The sequence below is a fragment of the Lampetra planeri genome, chromosome 49, assembly GCF_965212315.1.
Source record: "Lampetra planeri chromosome 49, kcLamPlan1.2.h2, whole genome shotgun sequence".
NCBI lineage: Eukaryota > Metazoa > Chordata > Hyperoartia > Petromyzontiformes > Petromyzontidae > Lampetra > Lampetra planeri.
In genome coordinates this window covers 7,909,788-7,919,163 of record NC_136155.1, presented here as the reverse complement: position 1 = coordinate 7,919,163, position 9,376 = coordinate 7,909,788, and positions in this window count along the sequence as shown.

The window sequence follows — 9,376 nt, the reverse complement described above, 5'->3', positions numbered from 1 at the left end:
TCAACCGCGGTGGCCGAGTGCCCCTTGCCGCGACCATGCAATCTTAATGCCGGTCACAGCACCGCGGTGTGAAGTAGCATCGGGGGAGGTCGTCCAATTCCCTGGTCGCCGGAAACCGTGAAGGTTAACCCCGATAAGGGCTTCTCAGGTTAAAACCGGTTGGCCAGGTGACTTCCCCTCGGAGCTCTATGGGGGGGGGGGGGGGGAAATGCGTGCGGGTGTGTTTATGTGAGGTGAGGTGAGGGGGACGCGGGGTCGGCTCCGTCACTTGGTGGTGGCGAGGTCGGGGGTGGGGCGCCCGCCGAACGGCTTCGTGGCGGCGGCATCACAATTGACAGGGTCACGTGAGAGGGAGCACAAGATCCAATGGCAGGAAAGTGTAATAAGGGCGGTGGAAGTGTAATAAGGGCGGTGATCGGCAGGACCAGGTGTGGTGAGAAGAATTCGGGAATAAGGGTGTGGCCGGACCGGGCGAGGATTAGTAGCCGTGTGAGCGGAGGCTTGGGGCTGCTTGCTGTGGGGAACTGCCGTCGTCGTCGTCGCCTTGGACCGGGTCATCTCCATCGTCTGCGAGTTGTCTTGAGATTGGAAGCTACGTTGTCTCAGAATGTGTCACTACCCAAGTGTACAAAGTCACTCGCGGTTACGTGTTGAGTTGTCATTGGACTTTATTCTTAATAAATATATAGAAGACAAGACGGCGTCTCTGAGAGCTACATTACAGTGGTGGCAGAAGTGGCTATTGTAAAATGCCGAAAAAGGTAAATAGTAAGAACCCACCTGTAGCATCTTCAGAGACGGAGAAGGGAGACGGCGATGAAGTTTCCCCAGCAGCCCTGGGAACCGGGAGCCCGGTAACGAAGCCCAAGGGTGCAGAGGATGCAGCACCTGCGTCGTTGGAGTGGCGAGTCCTGATGGCGGAGGCGGATCGGCTCCGGTTGACCGTCGCTGACTTGACATCGAAGAAGAGAGTGACGACTTCGGGAGCCAACGCAGCCGGGGACGAGCCGCAAAGTCGGGCATGGATGGTGGAGTGTCCACCTGCGATCGGGGTTACCGCGCTGAAGACCACGCAGTTGGGGACCGCCATTTCGCGGGTGGAGACGCGGCTAACGGCTGACATTTCGAAGCCTGCGTGGGAGGCTACGGTGGCGGTGTCATCTCGGACGGCAGAGCGGGCAGCCGTCGAGCGACCATGATGGTTTCCATTAATTAAAGAATTTACAGTGGCGGGGGGAGACTGGAGTGCCTTCACCAGCTGGTTTGGAGCAGCGTACCAGTCTGTTGGCTGGACAGAGGAAGAGGCGCTGGCTGCTTTGCCTACAGCTCTTGACGATGATGGCCTCCCTGAGGAGAAAAGGTCCACACTTCAGGAGGCCTACAAGGAGATGTCGGCTATATATAACCCGCCGAGGGGTGCCGGCAAGTGGGTGAGGCCCTACAAGGATGGACTTGGGGATCTGCATGAAGCGGATGATCCCGACTCGGAGAAGGAGGGACTGGCCGACCATCCAAGATTGTTGTGGAGCCGTCGAAGGAAGAAATGGAGTCTTCGGGGGGAGTGACGGCGGTGGATCGCGGAGGGGCCCGGTGACGACAGGTGACGTCGGGACGGCTCCGGGAGTGGCGATCCCGGTCTGATTCGGCGCCTTCGTCGCGGGGGGGCCCTGGCTCGCCTGCTCTGTTGCGGCCAGCTTCGACTCTTCATGCGGAGATGCCAGACATTGTGGGGACATCATGGAGCCCCTTGCGTCCTCCGCCTCGTCGACAACGACGGCCCGGCCCAGGCGAGTCGCGACGCACCAGAGACCCGACCGCTAAAAATCACCTCACACATCAGGGTCATCGGGGATTCGTGGAGGTCGAACTCATGCACGCGGCAGTGGAAGCTGGCAGTCGAGTAGTGGTGGGGGTGACTGATTCATCGGGAATAGTATGTTATGTGTAGTATGAGATTTTATGCGTTGTGGGAGGTGTGCCTTGAACTTCAGGAGTCATTTTGTTATGAAGCCCTTGGAATTGAGCCATCGTTGGGGTCCGTTGGGGTGATTGTGTGTGTGGCGGCGTATGGAGGAATGAAGGCAAATTAACTGGGATCAGAGTAGAGTAAGGGTGAGATGTGGTGCCGGTATTTGAATTGGGATGCTGGTTGTGGCCTGTCTTGGGGCTTAGTTCCTGCCCAAGATGCCCCTGCAATTGTGAAACGACCAGGGTGTGTTCAGATGCCAGGGAGCCACGAATGTTACGTGGATTCCCCCCCATCGGCGAGCATTAGTGTGTTCAGGTAATGTGCGGGATATCTGAAGATCTGCCTGACACGAGAGTAGTCCCGTCGTGCTGTGGCGGACGGCTTTACCTGACAGCCCAAAGGACGAGATCCTCCGTGGCATGTCTAGCGCAGTGTGTTGTTGGCTCATAGTGCCCAGAAGTAGTGGTCCCGTCGCGTTACGGCAGACGGCTTGACCTGACGGCCCGGAGGTCGAGACCCTCCATGGCGCATTTGGAACGATGTGCCGGAGGTTCACAGAGCTTGAAGATAGTGGTCCCGTTACGTTGTAGCGAACGGTGAGACCTGGCTGGCAGGAGACGGGGGTTCTCCTTGGGCTGTCTTGAAGTGAAAATGGCCGCGGACTCGTACCGCTCTGGGTGCTAATGCTGTTCAGTGGATAGGGGAACCATTCCTGCAGATCCTGTTTGGGGATATGGAAATTGTGGAGGTTCAGGCGAAAGGAATATTGCTGAGGGAGTTTAGCGGAATGCGACGGGTTCGGGCCGATCGCTGAGACGAGAGTGAGGTCACAAGATGGCGGCGGCGTGTGAGTGAGCTGTGCGTGAGAATGAGTGAAAGTGAGCTGCGTGTGAGCTGCGTGTGAGTGTGTGTGAGTGAGTGAGCTGTGTGTGTGAGGCAGCTGTGTGTGTTTAAATTGAGATTGGCGGGTGCAGGGGGGTTTAATCGTTTAGTCGGGATTAATCGTGTGTTCTTTCTCCATCTCTCCATCATCATCTCTTTCCTTCATCTCTCTCGTGAGTGTAAATATACATGTACGTGTCTGTATTCATTACAGTAATGATTACAATACAAATGCACGTTGATTTTTTCTAATTGAAGGTTTATTAACTTAGTTTATTGAGTTTCATGGTGTAAATGTGATTAAGGCCTAGTCCGTTAGCGCCTCGCCTAAAGCCCACAGCTTTTTGTAAATTATTTTAAAGAGTTTGTTAATTTGTGTAAATTTATGCACTTTCAGATATAAATGTACGTGTCAGTATTTATTACAAATACATAGAACTTGGGTCACCGGGTTCATAACGCAACAACAAGATACAAATACACGTATACTCTCTGGATCTTTCGGTAAAGTCACGTAGGTATAAAATAAAAGAAAAAATAAATCACGACGTTTCGATTACAACACAAGCAATCATCATCAGGTGGGAAAACTACAGCAAGAAAAATGTTTGATAGCTAATGTTTTCATGGAGAAATTTGAAACAGATGCCATCCAGACATCCACCCTACGTCCTTCCTTGTGGAAGAGATATGTAGATGACACTTTCGTCATTTGGCCACATGGCCTGCCAGCATTGAACCAATTTCTCAACCACATCAATTTCATACACCCATCCATCAAATACACCATAGAAGTGGAGAAGGATGGTAAGCTACCCCTCCTGGATGTTTTGTTTGAGAAGAGACCTGATGGCTCATTGGGACACTGTCTACAGGTAAGCCACCGATTCCAATCAGAAACCTGATTCCCACCACCATCCGGCACAGAAAAATGCCCTCATCAAAACACTACACCATAGGGCCCACTGTATTTCCGACCAACACCACCTAGCCAGTGAACTGCAACACGTACACCAGGCCCTCAAGATGAATGGGTACTCGGACCGCATTATTCGCAAAGCTGTTTCTCCAACTATGGAGAAACAACCCCCTGAGAAGCCGATCAAAACCATCACGTTACCATACATAGCAGGTGTGACCAAAAATATTTCCAAAATCTTAAACAAACACAAGATCCAGGTCCGATTCAATACAGTACACAAAATCCGTGATCTAATCCCATCTGTGAAGGATGTCATTCCTGGCATGCAATATCCTGGAGTTTACAAACTAAGTTGTACCTGTGGTGGGTGTTACATTGGGGAAACTAAACGACATGTCTCGTACCGTGTCCGCGAGCACAAGGCAGATCTGAAACACGGCAGAACCAATACCTCTGCCGTGGCTGACCATTGTTATAACGCTGTGAGCTCGCATGACATTGTTTTTTCTGAGACCAAGGTACTCTGAAAACCTTCGGGCTACTATCAAAGTTTAATTCATGAAGCCATCCAGATATATAAACATAGACATAACTTCAACCGAGAAGATGGATACTAATTGAGCATCAATTGGAAGGATGTTATTAACCAGGTAAAACCTTAATTGTTTATGATTGTTCCATCATATTTGCCGGGCACTAGTCTATTTTGCCGAGTAAATTGCATCCCCAGCGTTTGGCATTGCTGCTGCATTCGCATTGTTGGCTTCATTGGCATTGCTGCTGCAGTGGCGTTGTTGTTGCATCCCCCTCCCCCCCGTGCATCTCCAGCTCTCTCAGCGTCCCACTTCCAGCCCCGCCCACTTCCCCCCGTCCAGCTTCACGTCCCTCTCCTCGCGTCCACGCAACGCTCCCCTCCCCCTACCCCCCTCCCTTGCCCCTTCCCCCTCTCTTACCTATATAACCTCTTACCACGGCATCTCTCTCCCACTTCAGCAAAAAAAAATTATTGCTGTGGTTTTCCCACCTGATGATGATTGCTTGTGTTGCAATCGAAACGTCGTGATTTATTTTTATTTTATTTTATACCTACGTGACTTTACCGAAAGAATCAGAGAATATGGATTCCTGCAGTTATGAAAGCTTCAAATCTAAATACACGTAGATTTATTCAAATTTAAGATTTATTCACTTTGTTTATTGAGTGTAAATGTGATAAAGGCCTAGTCCGTCAGCACCTCGCCTAAATCCCTCAGCTTTTTGTATGGTATTTTCTTTTTGGTTTCTGTTAATTTGTGTATATGTATGCACTTTCAAATATAAATGTACGTGTCTATATTTTTTATAATACAAATGCACGGATATTTATTCAAATTTAAGGTTTATTTATTTTGTTTATTGAGTTAAACATTATTAAGGCCGAGTTCTTCAGCGCCTCGTCGAATACCTTAAGCTTCAGGCTTTTCGTATTGTGTATTTATTATCCTTTCAAGGTTTATGAATGAATATGAGGAAGCCACTGGGGCAGATTGAAAAGTATTTTCTTTAGAACAGTTTTTTTGCGTGTTTAGTTTGTTGTCCTTGTGATGCCGCCGCCACGAAGCCGCTCGGCGGGCGCCCCATCCCCGACCTCGCCACCACCAAGTGACGGAGCCGACCCCCGCGTCCCCCCACCTCACCTCACATAAACACACCCGCACGCATTTCCCCCCCCCCCCATAGAGCTCCGAGGGGAAGTCACCTGGCCGACCGGTTTTAATCCAAGAAGCCCTTATCGGGATAACTCTCACGGTTTCCGGCGACCAGGGAATTGGACGACCTCCCCCGATGCTACTTCGCGGCGCTGCGACTGGCATTAAGATTGCATGGTCGCGGCGAGGGGCCACTCGGCCACTGTGGTTGAAACGCACCCCCCACACCCACGCACGTATCGACGAGGCAGGCAGGGGAGGGACGGGACGGCATAATTAGCATGACAACAGGGGCTCTTGCGCGTAGTCGCTGATGGTTAGGATAAAATGGGCTCAAGCACGCAGGCACCATTAATTAGGGAAGTTAAAGGATAAAGCTGAAATTACGAATAATCAGAGGGGCGGAGGCACGCGGGGAGCCCGTGCACAAATTCCCACGGCGAGCCTTTGTGATGGACGCCGCGGCATAATTGGCATGACAAAGGCGTGCACCGGCGCAGTCAAGCCGACCACCCATTGTGATGGGGAGGCATGAGAATGGAGCTAATTAGAATATGCGCCGCGCATAAACGCGGGAAGGAGCGAAAAGTGCTGGGGGAGGCGGAGCCCTAGGACGGGGAGATAGGATAAAAGCGATCGTAGCCAGGTAGAGGGAATCTCACTCCAAGAAGCCACCGATCGAGGCGGCTCCCAGCTCTGCCCTCCGGACGTCCGTGTGACGTGTCCAGACGAGCATCGAGGAAAAGCCACAGGACGCCGAATACTTCGAACCGTGAGTAAGAAGGTGAATTAGTATCATAAGCCGATAAATAGGGAATAGGTCCAGAGGTAGTAGAATAGGCCAGCCTCGTCGATTCATACTGATTTAACATCAATTCCCAGGTAGCCAAAAATAAATCATTAATAGCTGATCGTGGCCTCGTGTGATCTCGCTGAGAAGTGTGAACGCGTGTGGTGCTGTGTATACAGTGGCTCGCCACGTGGGAGCGCTGCGCAGAGCGGCGCAAGAGAGGGTGTCGCGTTTGGAGTGCACGGAGCTGCGTGTGTGTGTGCGTACGTTCACTACGTGTATGATACAGGTTCGCGATCATAACGTGAGTATTCAGTGTTGAGACGAGTACCGTGTGGTGCTGTGTATACAGTGGCTCGCCACGTGGGAGCGCCGTGCAGAGCGGCCCGAGGGAAGGGGTTGCGTTTGGAGTGCGCGGTACTGGGTAATCGTATACTCGTAGCGAGTGAGTGCTGCGCGAAGCTGCGTGAGGGGGAGTATGGTGTTTGATTGATGATGCGGTGCGTACGTACGCTCGCATCGTGGGAGCGCTGCGCGAGGCTGCATGAGTAGGGGCGTCGCGTTCGAATACCGACGAAACCCTAGCGGGTATTAGGGCGGTGCGGCAACGCAACCGGAATAGGGGATGCAGGCGGGGGCGACCCCGGGGGCCAACGGCCCCCACATCCTTCCCCCGCACCTCCGATTATTGCGGTCGGCTGTGTACGGTGCGAAAGAAGGTCAACGTAGGTCTGTGAGCTGCTCACACAAGACGGCCTGGTGACACCCAGGACGGGTCGTAGGCAGGCCTCCCGGGACGTTTAAAACTGCGCAGATATTCACAAACACCCACACACACAAACAGTGACAACAACAACTGCCATTCGCCACTAAGTGGCGGTGACGTCACCACGATGCTTATGGCAGGCTATGTGCACCTTGAGTCCACGTGAAGTGTCGAACGCCCGCTGGCAGGAGGTCACGGGGCAGACCCAGGTGCCATGGGTCAACTGACTGAGATGACTGGCTGATGCACTACCTGTGCCCCCTATTGTGCCAACTTGCTGTGCTTTAGCCACCCGGTGCTCCGCTCGTTGTTGTGAGCGTCGCTCCTCCGCCCTCCGTTGTTGTTCGCGGGCGACTGCCTCCAACTGCCCAGCAGGGTCTTTCACGAGCCTCCTCCACAGAGGCCGATCTTGACACCGCTGGTACCAGTCATCGGCAAGTCCACTCAGCTCCACATCCTCCTCTGTCCGGCCAAACAAAAACTGTTTAGGCATGCGGTGGCTGGGCATGCGGGCTACATGACCCAGCCAACACAGTCTTGCCTGCCGGAGGAGCTCACCGATGGGACTTTGCCCAGATCTTTCAAAGATTTGTGAGCTCCTCACACAATCCAGCCTGGTTAAACCCAGGATGGATCGTAGGCTGGCCAGCCTAAATGTTTCCAATCATTGAAGATGCTCCATTAGGGGGGTCCATGTTTCGCAAGCGTAGAGAAGGGAGGGAATGACTGTGGCCGAGAAAACTTGAAGCTTCGTGCGGAGTGACAGACCAGGTAGCTTCCACACAGTGTTACGCAACCGATGAAAAATAATACCGCTCGACTGATTCTGAGTGAGACCTCTGCTGTCAAACCGGAGTCAGTCATGAGCGCACTGCCCAGGTATGGGAAACTCTCCACTCTCTCCACAACTGCCCGATCACCGATTGGGAGTTGTAGGGGTCGAGTGCCCGATGGTTCAAAATACTCAGGCAGGTATTTACACCATTGGTACCTAATTTGCCAGTAAAAAATATGATAATAGTTGTTTTACCCTTTAATCTGGCAACAAAACTGACACCTTCTTTACGAGGAGTCATGTTTGCATATACCACAATACCTGCAGTCATAATGCAAACAAAAAACATAACTCTGATAATGTATGCACTGTCCTTGAAGTTTATTGGTCTACACCCGAGACAGCTTTCCTTAGAGCCTAGTCTCACATGGGTTGGACCAGATGACGCTAAAAGGCGCACAACTCACAGACAATGCACCATCAGAGTATGAGAGCTCTGGGTAAGCATTTACACCATTAGTACCTCATTTGCCAGTAAAAAATTATGATAATTGGTTTTTTCCCCTTTAATCTGGCAACAAAACTGACACCTTTTTTACGAGGAGTCATGTTTGCATAGACCACAATACCTGCAGTCATAATGCAAACAAAAAACATAACTCTGATAATGTATGCACTGTCCTTGAAGTTGATTGGTCCACACCCGAGACAGCTTTCCTTAGAGCCTAGTCTCACATGGGTTGGACCAGATGACGCCAAAAGGCGCACAACTCAAAGACAATGCACCAAACATGACTCCTCATAAAAAAAGGTGTCAGTTTTGTTGCCAGATTAAAGGGTAAAAAACCAATTATCACCCAGGCAGGTGCTTAGTTTTGGTGGGGCTGATGGTAAGGCCCCACCTCTTAGTGGCACGCTCCAGTTTCAACGGCAGCACCTCCAACTCCTCCTCTGAGTGAGCGGCAATTACCAGATCATCGGCATACATAACGTGGTTGACCAATAGGGAGCCATCCCTTGACCACACCCGGGCATCGATCAGCCTCCCATTGTATCTGTACCAGATGGAAATTCCTCTGGTACAGCCATCAAAGGCTTCACGAACTACGTGGTCGAAAAATATGTTAAATAATGTTGGAGCCAGAGTACATCCCTGTCGCACCCCAAGGTGAACAAGAAATGGCTTCGACTCCCGGCCACGTAGTTTTATCCGGGCCCGCTCACCATCATGAAGGTCCTTAATGATCGTGAGCAGAGGGTCAGCGACTCCGAAAGCACGAAGAACAACCCAGAGCCCAGGCCTACTGATGGTATCATAGGCCTTGACTAGGTCAATAAAGCAGAGATGTATGTCTTGTTGGAATTCCCTACACCTCTGCTGTAGCAAACGGACAGAGAATATGGCATCTGTGCAGGACCGCCCTTTCCTGAAACCACATTGGGGCTCCGCAAGCCTTTCCTCAGCATGCCTGGCAAGGCGATGTTGAATAATCCTTGCCAGGACCTTTCCCAGCACACTGAGGAGTGAGATGCCCATTTAGTTGTTACAGTCTGTGTGGTCCACCTTCTTAAAGAGGGGGACCA